We start from the raw sequence: 17,634 nt of genomic DNA, 5'->3' as shown, positions 1-17,634 counted from the left end.
TATATCCAATGTGTCAGTCCCCTGCTGTTTTATTATAGAGGCAAGCGGATGTAAATTATGACTCTTGTCAGCTGGCCATGTCCTTAATTTAAATGCAATGCACATTATAACTGCAGGCAGACCGCATGTTTAAAACTCATTTTTCTTCAAAGAGTGCAATAACGCAGTGAACTCAAGGTTTTATTACATGGCAAATTAAAAGATTTCCTTATTTTATTTGCATTTAAAAAAAAGAAGAAAAAAAGTATTGGCAAAGCCAATAGGTCTCGCTTATTGGCAAGCTGTTGTCTTTGGCAATTGGGTGGGGTTGGGTGAAGGGAAGGCAGGTGAGGTGGTGAAAGGGAAGGTGGGTGTAGGTAGTGAACTGGATGGCGGGTTGTTGGTGAATGGGAGGGCTGTAATGTCATAAGAGACACTAAAACAAAATAAAAGTGTTCGACAAGCAACTGAACGAGGCAAAGACTTAACAAGTGTTTTTTGTGGAGGATGTGGAGTAACGGCTAGTGAGCTGGACTTTAAAGTTACGGACCCGGGTAGGAGTCTAGGCGGATGCCCTACATACTGTGATTCTGGGTAAATTTCTGGAAAGGAACTAGTACTAATGTAAAGCTCTTTGATACCTTTGTTCACGACATATAAAAATGCAAAAAATAATAAGCCCTTGCAATGCAATGGGTCTTGCGTTTGCTCGAGTTAGAACTATTAGTGTTGTAAATTCCTAACTAGACTTTTCTTGCCACATAAATTGAAAATGAAAAGTAAAAGAGGCGTCATAAGCGCCACAGCCGCCATGAGCATGAGACCGGAGAGACACAAAAGGTAAAAGTTTGCTCTCAGTCAAATGTATAGACAAAATCGCCCCAAGGAGGGGGAAACATAAAGCATTTACCAATGATAACAAATAATTTTTGAAAGACAATCCCCATGAATGAGTGATATTGATGGGCATGTGGTGGGTGTGGTTAGAAGTCCACAGATAGATTACAACAGGTCAAAGTGCTTGCGCCCTCGACTAATGAATAAGTCAGAAACGTCCAGCACTAGCTTCATCATATTGCTTTTTTCCCAAGGCATTGATAAAGCCAATAGGTTTCACCTGTGAGAGACCTGTTGGCTTTGTCAATCTTTTTTGCCATGTTGTACAGCTGCAAGACTGCTGTGCAATATGGTTCAAAATATAATAATATTAAAAAATACTCTAATAGAGCAAGCGTTGACAGCGCCGTAGCTCATTTTCTTTTTTACTTTCAGCCATGTTTCATAGCAGCCACGCTGCTGTACACGACTAAGAAATAGCATAGACAAAGTCAATAGATCATGCATAAATACGACCTATTGGCTTTGCTATTGCTTGTGGTTTTTAGACAAAGGTTGATTAAGTGACTTTCCCAGGATTGCATATATATATATATATATATATATATATATATATATATATATATATATACATGTTTGTAAATGTATGCTTTAACACATCTTTACAATTAAGCCACAGAGGGAATTTGAATAAAATCTCAATAATCAATGAGAAAGGAGAAGCAAGAGCCGATCCAGTGTTTCATTTACCAATTGATCCTTTCTTACCTGTTGATATATATTGCTGCTTCCCACATGGTAGTGTGTCTTTTCAGGTGGTATGGAGTTTTTTGTACAACATGTGTCCTTCTTATATGTCATATAACAGGGTTATAGGTCAACTGCGTTACAGTAAAAATCACTCCCCAAAAGCACATCGACAGATAACAAAAGAATGTTGTTGCACTTCAGAAACAAGAAAATAGTCAATCTGTCTATTATATTATTATACTTTTGTTTACTAAATGATGGTAACCCTGCACTTGACAAGGCTTTCAAAAATTGAGTGAAATTCTTAAATGTTATTCTCCACGGAAATCTTTACTAAAAGGAGAAAGATTTATTGGATTTGAAGAAAAAACTGAGAATGCGTTCTATGGCTGACATCTGTGGCGCCAGGAAACCATTACACAGACAGGGTGATGTTGTTTACTAAGTTCACCTTCGAAAAGCCTTTAAAATACAACCAATTTATAATAATTTTTGTAATCCGGTACATGGATAAAACACTTGTTGCCACAAAAAGAAACAACAGGAGGACTCAGAAGTGACACAGAATTATGGGTATGTAAATTTAGGTCATGTGACAGGAAAGGCTGCACCACAATAGTTTCCCTGCTCAAGTCAGTAATGTTGGCCCCTTTAACTCTGCACATTTTGAATGGTGCCTCACACGGGCTTTTGTGAGGATGGGTGGCACCCAAGAAAAGGATTTTTATATGCCTACGTCAAAGCATACTTGCTTGCTCATTGCTATTCTTTCCGAGACCATGAATGAGCCAGTGTGGTTTGTACTTGAAGTCTGTAAAGCTGCATCAGCTGCTGTAACAAAACAAGCATTGTCAAAGAGGAACGTTTTAGAGCTATTAGCACTGTAAATTCCTAACTGGACCTTTTGTGACACATAAATTGAAAATGAAAAGTAAAACAGTTGATACAGGTGAGTCGATATAAAGCTCCACGGCCACCATGAGCATGAGAAGTTTGTTCGCAATCAAACGTATTGGCAGACATGAAATTATCCATGTAATAGGGTTGATGGCCAAAGCGGTAACAAAACTGCCCCAAAGAGGGACAAATGTAAAGCATTTACCAATGACAACAAAGGATTTTTGAATGACAAACCCATGAACGAGTGATAGTGATGGGCATGCAGTGGGCATGGTTAAAAGCCCACAGGTAGATTACAACAAGCCACAGTGCTTGTGCACTCAACCTAAAAGGAATGAAAGGAGAAGTGGTTGCAAGTTTGTGAGGTGTAGAAAAAAGATGCATTCTGTAGAGTGTTTAAATAAAGCATGTTTGGATATGAGCTCGATCTGGCTGAAGTTGATTGGGAGGAGGGGAAGAGGCAACAAAGCGAATGAAAACAATAAAATGAGCACTGTGGAATGCTCAAAGCAACATCCAGCGTAAATCCATGGAGCAGTTTTGCCACTGAGTAAATCAGGTCCTACGACTGCCCAATTCAATTTCTCAATTCTGGGATTTTGTAGAAATAGATTAAAATAGATTCAAATCTCGATTTAAGGACCTACATAAAAAATGTTTTATTTAATTTTGTATTAGGACTGTAGTATTTATGGGAAGAAAAAATATGCTTATAGTGATAAAACAAAAATACATGCTTTACCTATAACGGTTACACTACATCACCATCAAATATAATATAAAATAACGTAAAGCCAAAAGCTTTTTGGAGCAGGAGCAAGAAATTATGTTAAACCTCAAACAGTAAACCAGAGCTCAGAGACCTTCAGTGCAGAGCAATACAGCAATACATTAAATGCATTAAACATCTGTATTTTCAATGTATAATGTATAGATTGAGGGAAGGCAGGGAGGAGGGTGCACTTTGGATCATTTAGGGAACGGAGTGCAGAGGGGGCACTCAGAGATACTGATTGAAGATAATAGAGGAGGGCACACTTGGAGAGACCAAAGAAAAGCAGGAAGGATCCCCTTTTATTACATGTAAGTCATCCCTTAGGTAGTCCCTTAGGGCAAGGTGCTTTGTAAATAAAAGATAGGACATATCTGTTTAAGGGTTACGGGTCCTGGTAATGAAAAACTCCCAAATTCCTTTTCACTACTGTGAGGCCTACTACTCCCATAGGATAGCATTGGAGATTCCTTATTACATTTAATAATCTGTAATTCCTGATTAGGAGGAGTTGGATCAGTCATGTTTAGTACTTCTGGAATTGTAATAATACATGCTCTTTAATGGTCAAGTTGGATTTATAGTTACAATTTAGAAGTTTTAGAAAGTTGGCATATTCCTGCTCTTTGCCCTATATGCCTACAGCCTGTCTCCAATACATGTCTGGGGTGGGAGACAGTGGGTTTTGTTCATTCCCTCTAGGCAGCCACACACAAAGAGAGCTCAGGTGTGACTGATGGGTCATCTATATCCTAATGAGCCATCCTGGGCAAGGTGGGAGGGCGGAGCTGGGCACAGCTTCATACTTACACTTGAATAGACGGTGCCCTGTCCCCACACAAAGGAATGAATAACCTCCTATAGTGAGTCTGGTGCCACGACAGGAAGCGAGGACCTTTGTCCAAATCCCTTCTTTGAAGTCTCCCCCACTTCAAAGACACCACTGGGTATAAGAACTGGACTTCTGACCTACCAACTCAGTACCCTTTTGGACCTGTGGATACTCTGCCAAGAAGGACTGCTGTGCTGCTACAAAGACTGCTGCTCTGGAAGAACTGCTATCTTGATGTGCTGACCTGCTGCCTGCTGCCCTGCTTGCCTGAGTGAGAAGAACTGGACACACATTACTTGAACCCAAACCCAGAGTGGCTCTGAGAACCAGCAGATTAGTCTCCTGTTTTCTGATGTCTTAGTGTCAACATTAGGACAGTGCGCACTTTAAGGGCGATGTAATGCAAAAAGCCAATCCTTATGTAATGTAATAATTCATGCATTATGTGTTAATGCAGTATGTTAACCTTTTGCATTGCAGAGATTCTTATTGAAATGTCATTAATGCTGTTTGCAATGCATTGCTAATTTTCAAGACTTTGCTGCAGGATTACAGGGTGTGGTTAGCGTGTGGTCCCTATTCTAAGCCTTTCTAGAAACCTTTCCTGCGGCCTGGCTCGGTGTGGCACGTGGGCGGGGCCTGGCTCTATTTAAGGGAGCAAGCCCAGCTCCACGTGCTCACCATTCAGAGGTCCCGGTGCAGAGCAGCAGCATTTTCCTGAGCTCCTGTTCCGGAGGCCTACCTAGGATTTCCAGGCCCTGTCTTCATTTCCTTAGTGATCTTCAAGCAGGGCGGTAAGGCGGAGGTCGGGTTAGGCCCCCGACTCCGTTTTCAGAAATACTCGAGTTTTGGGCCTTTTGGTTAAATCGCGTGTGCAATGGTTTTCTTGGCATTTAACTCTTGCAGTTCGGATCAGCAGTGTGAGCGATCGCATCTTGGCTTTTAAACCTTGATGGTTGAATCAGCAGCAGAGTGCACAATTAATTCTTGGCATTTAACTCTTGCAGTTGGGATCGGCAGTGTGCGCAATCATATCTTGGCATTTAAACCTTGATGGTTGAATCGGTAGCAGAGTGCACAATTCATTCTTGGCATTTAACTCTTGCAGTTGGGATCGGCAGTGTGCGCAATCGTATCTTGGCATTTAAACCTTGATGGTTGAATCGGCAGCAGAGTGCACAATTCATTCTTGGCATTTAACTCTTGCAGTTCGGGTCGGCAGTGTGCGCAATCGTATCTTGGCATTTAAACCTTGATAGTTGAATCGGCAGCAGTGTGCACAATTCATTCTTGGCATTTAACTCTTGTAGTTCGGATCGGCAGTATGTGCAATCATATCCTGGCAATTAAACCTTGATGGTTGAATCAACAGCAGTGTGTGCGATTCATTCTTGGCATTTAACTCTTGTAGTTCAGATCGACAGTGTGTGCGATCATGTTTTGACATTTGAACCTTGATGGTCGAATCGGCATCAGTGTGCGCAATTCATTCTAGGCAATTAAAACTTGCAACTCAGATCGGCAGAGTGCGTGATCGTATTTTGACATTTAAATCCTGATGGTTGAATCAATGGCAGAGTGTGTGAGTCATTCTTGGCATTTAACCCTTGTGTTTCAGATCGGCAGATTGCGCGATCATTTCTAGACATTGAATTCTTGATGCACAGTTTGATATTTAAAGTGTATAATAATTCCTAAGCAATTGAATCTTGAAAGTCTAGACAGAGTGTGTCCTGGCAGTATCATTCATGAGCTTATCACAGTTTATTCCTAAAAAAACCAATGTGTTCATTCATGAGCTTATCACAGTTTATTCCTGAAAACCAATGTGTTCATTGATTACTGTTATAGTGTGTCCTTGCAGTATCATTCATGAGTTCAACGCAGTTTATTCCTGAAAACTAATGTGTTTATTGATTACTGTTATTAAGTAGTTTCTATTCAAAGAAATAACTTGAGTCAGTTCAAGGTTCAGAGCATAAGATTGTATTCTACAAAACTCTCACATGAAAGCTTGCATAATCCTTATTTATTTTCCAGGTACTCAGAGCTAATAAGGTCATGATATAGGAAAGCTCTTGATCATTCATGTTATCAGTATATAGATATTATGAACAAAGCTTATGAAAGTCAATGTGAATAATCTGGCTATTGTGTTCTGAACTTTTACTTCCACAGGTCTCCTTCCCCGCTGTTCCCAACCTAAATCCCCATCCCCCACTTGGCCATTCTTTAACTCTGTGCTATAATGGCTAGTAGAGTTTGGAGCTGCCAAGAGGTAGACATATTGGGAACAGGCGCAAACTCTGAGGATCCGGACTCCCTGACACTTAGGGACATAGAGGACATCCAACTTTCCTACTACAGCACCTGGACTCTGTCATCTCTGTCGTGCCCTGCCAAATGGTGCCAATACAGTTTTGGGCCCTTGGAAGTGGGTACAAGGTGTTGCTTCAACAAGAATCCCCACATCAATCATTGCACCGCTCAGAACCAGTGCACCTCCATCAATACTGATGCATCGTTGCTGCTGCAAGGATCGAGTGCAACACATCGTTGACTGCATCCATCAATCATCCATCCAATAAATGTCGATTTCTTTACCGGCATTTGAGAAAGGCAATCTGCTGAAACGCATCATGCTGGGTGTAATGAATGTGGCTGAGAATCCGGAGAGTGCTCCTTTTTGGCTCTGAAGTGGAGCCTATTTGGTTGCTATATTTCACGTGCTTGCCACTTGCACAAAGGAAGCATCCATCCCAAAAATGTTCAGCAATATTGGTGGCATTTGTGAAAGGATACATGTATATGCCCTTAAATATCTCCTAAACTACTGAATGGATTTACACCAAATAATAAAAAGCACAATCTGCAAACCAGCAGCTAGCTTTCTGCCAAATTTGTTGTAATTCCATTGAGTGGTTCGGGCTGTAGGCGCGTTGACAGGTCCTATGTGAATTTACATGGAAACACAATGTTTTTTCAGTCCCCTTTTTCTTGGCCCCCACTTAACGGATCACCTGAAACTTCCTATATGCAACAAAAATCACAGGGCCACTTTTATTTTAAAAAATGGTGGCAGTCTCCAGTAGGTAGTTATAGATAGGACTATGTTCCCATAGAAAAAGTGTTTTTTGACTTGCCCATATCTTTGGCACTGTTTGACGAATCTTTAGAAATCTTTTTAATAAAAGCTAGTTGCCGTTTTGCAGATTGTGCTTTTTATTATTTGGTGTAAATCCATTCAGTAGTTTAGGAGATATTTAAGGGCAAATAAATATGTCTCTGGGTGCGATTAATTGCAAAATGTGTGAATTTTCAAGAAGCGTTGCAATTGCCGGACCACAACCCGGCTAGAAAGTTGCAACTACCATTTTATTTCAGTGGACACGGTCCCGGGGGGGGTGAAAGTTCAAATTGAAAATGGCATAAGGGGTCAGGGTGAAGGTACTCTTACCCGAGGGGTGTAATTTAGGTATGTTTTAGGGGCAAATTATAGGTTCAATATAAATTTACAGCACGATGCATGATAGTTGTGAAAGTTCATGAATTTTTTTAACGAATTTCCGTGAATTATTCACAAAATATTCATGATTATTGAAAAATTTGGAAGAATTCATACACTAATTCATTCACTCATACATGCGCTCAGGAGCCGACTCAGACACTCATGCACCTACTCAGACCCATTCATAGACTTACACGCCCACAGAAAGCGCCCTTTCTTCTTATTTGGTGTAAATCCATTTAGTAGTTTTTGGAATATTAAAAAAATAACAAATTTGTATATATGTAGGGACGCAAAGGCTCCACGAACCCTCCCGATCTCGTGCAGAGATCAGATTGTCTGCCAACACTTCAACAAAGAAGTGTTGACAGCCATGTTAGGACATGGTTTCAGTCACGTCCCATAAAAAAAAGATTAAAAATAAGAAAAGGGGCAAGAGTAGAGACACCCTGATCCCTTAGCTCTGGTGCTGAGGGCCCAGGGGGACCCATCAAAGTAAAAACAATTTTAAAAAAACAATTCAGAGGGAGTCACTGTAGATCTGTGGGAAAAAAAAAACAAGTTTCAGCTCCAGTGCTTGTTTCAGGGAAGCCCCTGTTTGGACCAAGTCCCAAGGGCATTTGCATTTTTTAAATGGGTAGAGCTCACGGCCCCACTGCAGGCATGGGGACCTCAACCTCCCTAGGGCTATATATGAAATGGATACAGGGGACCACCCCACCCCACGCAGCCCCAGGGGCCAACACCTCCCTGGGGCAAAATTACAAATGAGATGTGGGGGGGTGGCTCTGCCCCCATGCATCCCCGTGGACCACCACTGCCTGGGGCACAAATGTAGTGGTGGGCAGGGGGATGCTCAGCCCCCTGCATCTCCAGGAACCACCACCTCCCCGGGACAAATATGCAGTAATTTAGGTCTGTGCAAGGGGTCACAATAATGAGGGGGGTCTGTTTCACCTGGGTAATACTCGTTAAAGGGGGCTAACCCCCCTCAAGGAGTCAATGATGGACCTAAGGACTGCCACCCCCCAGGGCAGGCTCCTGCTATGTCACGGAGTGCCCACCCCGGGACTTAGCTGTTTGCATTTGCTGGGAGGGAGATGGCACATCCCACCAAGCAAAAATTAAACAAAGCCTGCTTTCTGACAGCGGGAGCTGTCAAACACCTCCCAAAGGCAGAAAGCAGAGTTTTCATCTATTTCCCTGCACGCAAATAGGCATGCAGGGAAACAGATGAAAGCATTGCTCCCTCAAGCAGGGAGCTGCTAGTCAAAGTAGCTACCTGCTTGGGGAAGCAATGCTGGCTCATGCAGGACGTGGGCCGTGGGGGCCTCCAGGCTCCCCCTGCGGTCCTGTAACTGTCTCTCTCTCGTCCAATCCATAATGGGATGGAAGAAAGAGAGGTTATCATTGCAATGGACTATTCATGCAAGGACTTCACAGAGTCAAACAAGCCAGATGTTTGGCACAAATGTTATAGTCATGTTTATATATAGAGCAGAACAGTCACTCCTAGCCTAATGGTCGAGGTCTTGTGCTGTCACTCAGTAAGCTGAAGGTTCAAATCCTTGTATTGCTTGGCAGTGGGTTTGTTTATTCACTAATGATTTGACTGTTAAACCTTCCTAGTGACAGAACATTCATGTTTCTTTCCAATCATATGCGTGGGTTGACTGTCATAGGAATGTCTGAAAGCATCACAGTAAGGACTCAGCTATGGCCTAAAGGTTAAGGTCACAGACCCTCACACTGATAGTTGAGGGCTTTACTCCAGGTGTGCCCGTGGTAATTTTCCTTCTTTAATTTCTTTTAAACTTCAAAAGTTTAAGGTTATACTGAGAGGTAATCTCACTCTTTTTCATTAACAAATACATTTTTTTCTTTTCAATTTGTCCAGAAATATCTAATTCTAGGTATATCATTCATCAAAGCCTAAAACCCTCTCTATCTCTCTCCCTATCATTCTATTTCTCTCTCACTTTCTCTTGTTCGTGTCAATCTCTTCTCCCACTCAAAAACCCACTCAGACCCTTATGCACCCACTCACAGACCCACAAAGACTCTTGTGCACACATTCACAGCCCCACTCAGACCCTGATGCACCCACTCACAGACCCACTCAGACACTCACACACTGACTCATAGACCCACTAAGTGCCTGATGCACCCACTCTTACACCCAGACAGACACTCACAGCCACTCTCACACCCAGATACACCCTATCAGGCTGTGGCCAACTCCCGCAGTGCACAGCCAAAGGACGTGCACAACATGGGGTTGGGTGGGTAGGGGGGTTGGGCACAGGGCCTGGCCATGCGCGGCAGTAGTTGGATAAAAGTATAGTAATTAAAATTAATTAAAAAAACATAGAAAGTCACTGAAAAAAACAAAGGTGACAGGGATGTTATGGTTAGGAAATATATATTTAAAAAAAAAACATAGAAATTCAATTGCAAAACTAAAGATTATAGGGATGTTATAATTAGGCTCACATTTTAAATGTACAAAACGATAGAAATTCACATGTTATTGTTAGAGTTATCTCAAGTAACTGTAACTCATGCCCTGAGGTAACTATAACTCACGCCCTTGCCATACACTGCTAGTTACCCCACAAATTATGGCACTCATTACATCTTTGATAACATAATTGATAATATCCATGTAATATGAAAAACTGTGCATGGCGCGAGTTACAGTTACATTAGAGTACGAGAAAAAACAGAAAAAGTCTTTCATTTGCAAATAAAGTATCTAATTTTTTGGTTTCTTGGCAATTGTACCATTTTACATTTTAAATACAATTGTTCCCTGAGATTCTGTACTATCTTCACAATTTGTTTATACTTCCTCAAGAGAACTTTGTTAATCTACATGATTCAAGTCTTCTTTAGCAAGTGCATCATCATCTACACATTCCTGAGAACCATTTTGTGGAACTAATTCATTTCTTGGAGAAAGAACACTCTAATCTAACCACCAGTAATTACTGGCATAAGTTTTCTTTAATGGGCTTCCATCAGCCACATTTCTTGGCAATGCAAATGACTTAAATGCCACACTTTACCATTTCCCAACACATCTGTTGTTGTAAAGCCATTTTGGTGATGTTTCTGGGCACATTATTTTAGTACCCAGGCCAGCAGGCTTGTGCCCTTAAGCCCAGTTACATTATATTCTGCTACATTTTTATTATTTCAGTTTAGGCCACATTAGTGGTGTTGTTTTATTTTCTTTATATAGTTGTTCTTTCACCTAGGAAAGCATTGTTTTTGCTAGCAAGACCTTCTTTTCAATTTGTGCTTTCCTCGGGGCTGCAGCGAGATAGGGTTACCAGCAAGTGCTACATTGCGTCTCCAATTTCTACAGAAATACACACATCCTTAGGTGTGGACAATTTCTCAGAACATCAGCTGTTCTATTATAAAACACTTTTCTGTCTCATGCACCTTAGAGAGAGATTCCAGCCAGATGACCACAACCTCATGCTGATTAACTTTGCTACGGCTGCTTGCTGATACTACCGGTTCCCTGGCCTACATTGGGATGGTGTCTCTCTATAGACAACAGGCTTCCTTTCTCAGGTACGGGGGATGATGTTTTCCCAGGGGATAATCCTGAAGGGTGGATTAGGATTTATCATGCTGTGCTCTAACATAGTTTAGGTAGGAATCGCATATACGATGCATAGTGACAGTATGGTAGGACTTTTCTTGAGTTTCACTTTCCTTGTCCCTATTTTGCTTCTAGCATGTTTCATCATTCTCATTATTGCGTTTCATGCCATTTTGTCTAAGATGCAATAAGTGTTATTGAAGCATTTTCTGCCTGTGTTTGCCTTTGCACCTGTGAGACTATTGTAACTGAGAGAAAAGGAAGAAATCTGATTAAGTGATGTGCCCGGTTGCCACAAATCATCCCTGCTCTTGGGCAGAGATGAGGCGCTGCTAGTTGGCCGGAAACAGATTAGGCTGACTGTTGTCACATGGCGTGGGATTAGACTTAGTCCCCCACAACTCAGGTGATGCTGCCGCCCAAATCCAGCAGCCTCATTAGGATAAGGAGAGCCCACATGACATGGCGCCGCCAACGTTTGGTCAGGCACTGATTTTTGGATCCTCTTGAGTATCTCTGTCGCACTATGTGCTAAAGGCATCTCAATACTATATATGGAGACGTCCGTGGTATTGAGGATTTCCTCCTCAGCTAGGTAGGTAGTACCTATCCAATGCTGTAGGTTGTTCAAGCTTGAACTTTATAAGGATCTACCCCCATTTTGTGTCCTTATCTCTGAACAGGTATATCCACCATGGCGAACTCACAACGGGTGGTAATTGCAGTAAACATGCAATCCCCCCTCAATGTTCATTTCCTAGCAAATGTCCTCACAGCCAAGGGGGGTGTGACGGGCCATTGCTACAACCAACAGACCTGCCCTATTCTGAGGAAGCAAACAGCACTGCCACTCCCAACCCGGAAGTGCAGTGCTGGCCGCCCAATCACCTTTTGCATCCAGGAGCAGCCGAAGGGTGTTTTAGGGGAATCTGTGCAAGACCCAGAGATACTATAAGGACTCATAAACTGAAACAGGAGGCAGGAAAGAAAATAGGAAAAAGGGAGAAAAGGACCAGAGAAGGAAGGCGGTCGTAGTGTTTGAGTCCAGACCTAGAATACACTAGATAAAGCTGGACATGAGAGAAGTGCGAGCCAGACAGACCCTAAAAAAAGAACCGGGGAAACAGGGAGAACATAGAAAGAGGAAAAGGAACAACTATTGGAAATAAGCTGATAGCACAAAAGAAGAGAAACTAAAGAAGAGAGAGAAGAAGAAGCTGCCAGCATAGGCCACAGAAAAGGCGAAGGAGAGCCAGACAGTAATTCAGAGAGGAGACAAAAAAAAGGGGGGGGGGAGAGCATAAAATAGAAGAAAACAAAAAATCCATAGCAAAGGATAGCCTACTTACTGGTCTTTTTATCGCTCCTGTTCCCACGTGCGCCTCCTGGGAGCCCTGAAACGAAAAGAAGAGGAGAAGAATTAAAGAAACAGTCATCGTGCACATGGGAAACATAGAAGCAAATGACCCATACCTTTAACTGAAATAAAAAGTCACCATAGCGTTCGACCACTGACTACGTGCCTCATTGTGCCGCACTATTACAGGGGGTTCTGTAGCATTTGTTGAAGATATCTTTTGAGATCATTTTGTTACCATTTATGATATCTTATTGGCCAAAAAGGATTGGTCTGTAGTATCCCATATGGGAAAGAGGTAATTTAACGCTCTTTCTCGCTCCTTGGTACCCAGAGAGCTCAGGGAGGCTTACGCCATTGATTGGGCCAAGCACCCACGTTATAACATGACCATATAAGGTAGGTTAAAGATTCCCCCTACCATATAATACCAATTAAATCGTAACCCCAACCTTAACCCCAATACCCAATAAATCATGAAGCTTGAGCATGCATAAGGGAAATACTCACACAGCAAGAGTACCAGGGCATAACTGCATGCTGTGCCTCAGCAATAAATAACCTGTTGTTCCCCGTATCCAAACCGGATCATTCACATAGAATAGTCTTAGACTGCAGACATTTAAATAGCCATATACATGCATTTGCCATTCAAGATGCACACAGTACAGCACTTATTAACAATATAGTGCACACAAAACACAAAGCAACCTTGGATATTTCCAATTGTTTTTTCTGCCAAAATATAGTCCCTGAAAGTAGGGACTTAACAAGTTTTAGCCATTTAGGTTCACAGAAAAAAAAAATTGCCGACTCCCACAAGGGTATTCAATTTTGCCCTACATTGACCCTGAGGCATTGTCCTATGTAGACAATATCTACCTTAGAGATGATGATCTTGTTCAACATGTAAGAAGAGTGAGCCACATTGTTGTGGGATTTGCCAATTTAGGCTACAAATTTAATTACAAAATAATAAAAATAGCCTTCTTTAGTGTCCTATTTTTGGGATTCAAACTATCAGATGAAGGCAAGAGCCTAGAACCCCAATTGTGTTGAAAAATGCACACAACTACAACTACAAAACACTATCAAAAAGCTCCAGTCATTGTTGGGCTTTTTAAACTTTGGCAGAACATATATTCCAGATTATGCACAATGCATTAAACCATTATGTGACTTAATATGTCCTAAATTTTCAAGCTAATATTGGACAGTTGAATACACATGCATTCTCAGAACATTGCAAAATGGCATGCTCACAGCTATACACTTACACACAAGAGACAAGAAAACACACTTGGTCATCAGAGTAATTGCTGGTGCCATTGGTTTCACCTATGTAACATTCAATGAGGGCGATACTGTCCCTGTTGCATACAATCACATTTGTATTCCACGGCTGAACAACACTTTGCTCCAACAGAACAATTCTGACTGGTGTTCAGATGGCTGTCATTAAAGAGAGACCTCTGGCTCAGGGGAAATGTATCATTGTCTTATCTCTGATCCCAGCCCTTGAGGCTGTCACCAAAGCCAGCGTTCCTAACACTAAGGCACCACAGCCACGTTGGATTCAGTGGGCAACATCTCTGACGGCCACTGATGTTGACTATGTTTACTAACCAAAATTGCAAACTCAAGAATTCCTACAATACAAACTTGGATATCAAGTTCCAGCAAAAACCTTGCCTATTGAACAATTATCAAACAATTATGTACACTGATGGCTCAGCGTAGCTCATAGTAGGCACTGAACATCAATACTCTGCTGCCTGTGCGGGTGTGAGTGGCTAAATGAAAGATGATGAATTCCATCCAAAACGCACTTACAGACAGACTTTAGGCGACTGCACTGCACAATTAGCAGAGCTCCAAGGCTCTTTTAATGGCACTGGAACACATAGAGCCAGGACAGTTAACATTAATCATCTGTGATTCATATTACTGTGTCCAGTCCTTCAATGAATATCTACATTACTGGCACTACAATGGGCTCAGAGATTCAAAAGGTGAGAACATCAAACACAAATTACTGTAGAGGAAAGTAGCGGATCTGAAAGAAACGCTACCCAATGTCCATGTAGTTCATACATTGGGATATAAACATGCTGGAATACACGTTACCAGCAATATCTTGGCTGAGGAAGCAAGTAAGCAGTAGCTACGGCTTCTGTTGCTGCAATAACTTGTTCAGGGACGAGGTTGGATGATGAAACACTGGCTATTGTTAAAGCTTTGGCTGAAGGCAAGCCCATGTCAAAGGCATATCCTGCTAAATATTCCTAGTGCGTATCTAGCCTCAATACTGCCCTAGTAACAATATCAGGGGTGGGTGATCATGCGACCCCCAACCAAGATCAAAGACATGAGTTGATTAAAGCAGCACATAAAAGAGTTGCTTCTGCCCATGCTGGTGTGGTAGCTACTATTACACTATTACAAGCACTCTACTGGTGACCAGATCTACACAAACAGAACAAGCGGTATGTTGGTTGCTGTGACATCTGTCAGCAAATAAAAGGGTTCACCATCAAACGCCCACCTCAGACATCAGTCCTAATTTCCAACAAACCTTTACAATCTATGTACCTGGACAATTGTGGTCAACTGACACCTGATGGTGCATACAAATACATCTTAGTCGCTGTTGACTCATGCTCCAGATTTCTATGGCTATGGCCACAATGTTCGGTCGACGCTCGAACTGTTATTAAAGATATGCAAGTCTTTATCAGTACATATGCAGTTGCGGCTTTCCACTCAGACCAGGGCCCTGCTTTCAACTCAATGGCATTCAGGGACACCATGACTTCATTAGGGGTCCAACTGTATTGTTTGTCTCCATATCATCCCAAGGGAAACAGTGTTGTGGAGCGAAGAAACTGGGATTTAATGTAATCTTTAACAGCTGGAGCATAAGGCACAGGTCGTAGTTGGCTTAATCACCTGTATGGAGCCCCTAGAGCACTTAATAATGTACCCAGAAGTTCTCAGGGAGGGCGTACCCCATATGAATGCCTCTTCAGAACACAAATGTATGTTCCAGATCTTGATGGTCCTTCAATGGAGGCAGCAGATACACCTTTCGACATAAAGGAACGTGTCACTGTCTTGCAGCACTTACAACAGTTCTGTGATGACATCACAAATGCCAGTGGCGTCTCCTTGGGAATAGGGGATGCACCAATAACACCAACCGGCTAGATTCCTAAAGTTGGGTATCTAGTACATGAAATGATTGCTGTGAAAAAGTAGTTTGGCTACTTCTTATCGTGCACCGGTTACAGTCCTGGGAATACATGGTACCAGAACTGTTATTCTACCCCTGCTTCTTGGTTCTAAAGATAATCACTTTTGTCTCAATCAACAATGTCAAGTTATACCATATAGTCGATCCTACACAGCAGACCTAGAGGACTCCTGGGTGGTACCCGAATCCCTCTCACTACAGACCAGGATGTTCCTCTACAGGTTTTAAGCAGCAACGTTGACACATTACTAAGCTTAGAGAGGGGGAAAATGGTCTTTCATTAGTCCTGTTAACTTTGTTGTGACAAGCAATATCAACAATATTGAGCAATTCTACTCATATTCAACTCAAATGGATGGAGTAGTTTATTATGAACCACAAAGGGAGACTTATGCCAGTTCTCCTCTCCTAAACACAGCTCCAGTTTTTGCATGGACTGCTTCTGGATACTTTGCTGACATCAATGACTCTTTCACCAACTCATTTGCCTCTTCTGCAACAAAACTGTCAAGAGCACGTAAGCTGATAAATTAACTATTTCAATCTTCCATGGAGCTATCTGTGGCTTTGATTGACTGCACTTGCCCTCCTACTTTGGATTGAGTTTGTCATCATCTTTTTCCTAATAATACATGGTCATTACCTTCCTGAATGCACTACAGTTGAACTGGTGGATGAGGTCCTAAGGCCACATTTTTCCTACAGTAAGGTCTGGCGAGACTTGTCTCAAATGAACATTTCTGCTATACCAATTCCTGGTGGGATTGTTTGGGATAAAGTACCCTTTGATATATATGGTCTGATGGAGGTTATTCAAATTCCATATGTATTTGAACTTTCCATGAATGATATAATAATACCTGGAGTAGTTTCTTATGATTGGGATGTAAAAACAGTTGATTCTAGAATTAGAATATTTTACTGTATTTGAAAGTAAAGATGTTTATCAATCAAAATAAAATTATGGAGATATGTTCTGTTATAATTGTTATGGACATCATTACATTCACAGAGCATGTACCCCAAAGACTATTTTGAATTACACACAATGGGAACATTGTCCAACTCAGCCAATGAGGAGTTCGAAAACATATTCTGAAAAGTTTGCATATTTTTCTGGGCACAATGTTAAAAATGCTGAGTCGTAATATTTAAAATTGCCAATGATGGAAATGCAAAATATCTTATTGACTGATACCAAAATTCTTTATTCTAATTCCTTTGTTTTCCGGTAGACTATAAAAGGCTATGAATATTGGCTGAAGTTGATTGATTTTAAAAATGTATAGGGAACTAAAAATGGCAAATAAGGGCAAATGAACCTTTATTTAGAGAAAACCTGATACCTGTTCAAATGATATTTCTTTCATGAAACTGTGCAACTGACAAGATGTTTAGGCCTGGCAAAAAATAAGGATTTGAATGCGCCCTGTATCCCTGCCCCTATAAAATTTTACAAATGACAAAAACACATCAATGCAACTGAAGATCATCTTGATGAATGGGTCCAAAATGGAACATTTCACACATCACTTTTATGTCCTGGCTAGTGGTTATTGTGGCCAGTAGACACCAATAGTTGTCATGCATTTTGTTGCCGATCCAGCTCAGCCAGCTCTCCCCGCTCTCCCGCCTGCCGCTGCATCCCCTGCGGCCCCGTCCCTCTCGCACACCCATTGGTCCCTTGCCTCCCACCTCCCAGCTGCTCCTCCCTCCCACCTCCCCCTCTTAATGGTGACTGCTGCAGAGCCCCGTGTGACCCCCTGACCGGCTCTTGGCCAGGAGTCCACTCTGACTCCACCAGCCTGCCTCCTGTGCCCCCGACCTCTT

General features: G+C 41.8%; 1 non-coding gene across 1 annotated transcript; it reads right to left on the bottom strand.

Annotated features, from left to right (window-relative positions):
* Positions 1-1,828: 1,828 nt before the first annotated feature.
* LOC138294285 (U5 spliceosomal RNA) lies at positions 1,829-1,944 on the bottom strand. Its single transcript, XR_011203325.1, has one exon. It is a non-coding gene; the product is annotated as a U5 spliceosomal RNA (small nuclear RNA).
* Between the last annotated feature and the right edge of the window lie 15,690 nt (positions 1,945-17,634).

Source organism: Pleurodeles waltl, chromosome 4_2 (assembly GCF_031143425.1).
Source record: "Pleurodeles waltl isolate 20211129_DDA chromosome 4_2, aPleWal1.hap1.20221129, whole genome shotgun sequence".
Classification (NCBI taxonomy): domain Eukaryota; kingdom Metazoa; phylum Chordata; class Amphibia; order Caudata; family Salamandridae; genus Pleurodeles; species Pleurodeles waltl.
This window is presented reverse-complemented; position numbering and strand designations above follow the sequence as displayed.